Here is a 1,303-nt window from a genome sequence, read left to right as displayed (position 1 = left end):
AGTTTTCTCTTGGGTGCCTGAGTGGCTCAGTGGGTTAAGCCTCTACCTTTGGGTCAGATTGTGATCCCAGAGTCCTGGGATCGAGCCCCGCATTGGGCTCTCTGCTCCATGGGGAGCCTGCTTCCCTTCCTCTCTCTCTGCCTGCCTCTCTGTCTACTTGTGATCTCTTGTCAAATCAATAAATAAAATCTTTAAAAAAAAAAACCCCAAAACTATACACACTCTCCTCCCCACCCCATCCCCCGCACACACCAAGAAAATAACATGGCATATTCAGGGAGTTACTAGGATTTTGATGAACCTGGAGGGCACAGTGTTTGCACTGAGGACTGACCAGGCAGGGTCCAGATCCTGAAGGGGTCTTACCCTGCAAGGTTCCATCTTGACTGCCGTAAGAGGTGCAGAGATAATCGGGACAGAGTGGCCTTTTAGAAAGCCACTTTTAGAAGGGTCATTGGGACCATCATGGGCAGAGGATGGAAGTGACTGGGGGTCAAGAAACCCACAGAGAAGACGGGGTAGGATCCAGGCAGGATGTGTTAGGGCCCGGGAGAAGGAATGGCTCCAAGGGATTATGGAAGAAGGGTCAGCGAACTCGGCACCCAAGAAGAAATGACAAGAAGGAGTTGGGGTTCGTGATGGTTCTGAAAAGCCCTGGAAAAGTCTAGAACAGACTTAGGTTTGGTGACCTCCCCACTTCTTTCAGAGCTGAACTCAAACTCCCTCACCCTTCAGAGACGCTTCAACCCGCCCTTCTAGCCTCCTCTCTGGAACCAGACCCCATCCCCTCAGGGGACACCTTCTTATTCATCTTTTTTCTAATTGTAAAAGTGAGAGGCATTCATTATATAAAACTTGGAAATACAGAAATGTATAAACAAAAAAAAAAATCGTTCATAAATCTATCACCTGACGGATAAGCACAGTAACCACCTGGGATATTTCCTTCGAATTATTTATCTATAAATGTCTTGTTTTAGTATTTTCTTTCCTTATTTTTTTTTTAAGATTTATTTGTTTATTTGAGACAGTGAGAGCTCGAACATACGAGGGCAGAGAGGGGCAGAGGGAGAGAGAGAATCTCAAGCAGACTCCTCACTGACTGTGGAGCCCGACACGGGGCTTGATCCCATGACCCTGAGATCGGGACCTGAGCTGAAATCAAGAGTTGGACCGACTGACTGAGCCACACAGGCGCCCCTATGTTTTTGCATTTTCATTATAAAATTATATTCATACTTATTTACAGATTAGTAACTAGCTTTCGTTCCCAGGTAATGTTATATTGTAGACACTTTTCAAA

This window comes from Mustela lutreola, chromosome 17, assembly GCF_030435805.1.
Source record: "Mustela lutreola isolate mMusLut2 chromosome 17, mMusLut2.pri, whole genome shotgun sequence".
Taxonomy (NCBI): domain Eukaryota; kingdom Metazoa; phylum Chordata; class Mammalia; order Carnivora; family Mustelidae; genus Mustela; species Mustela lutreola.
The sequence above is the reverse complement of the archived record's forward strand: the minus strand, read 5'-3'. Positions refer to the sequence as shown.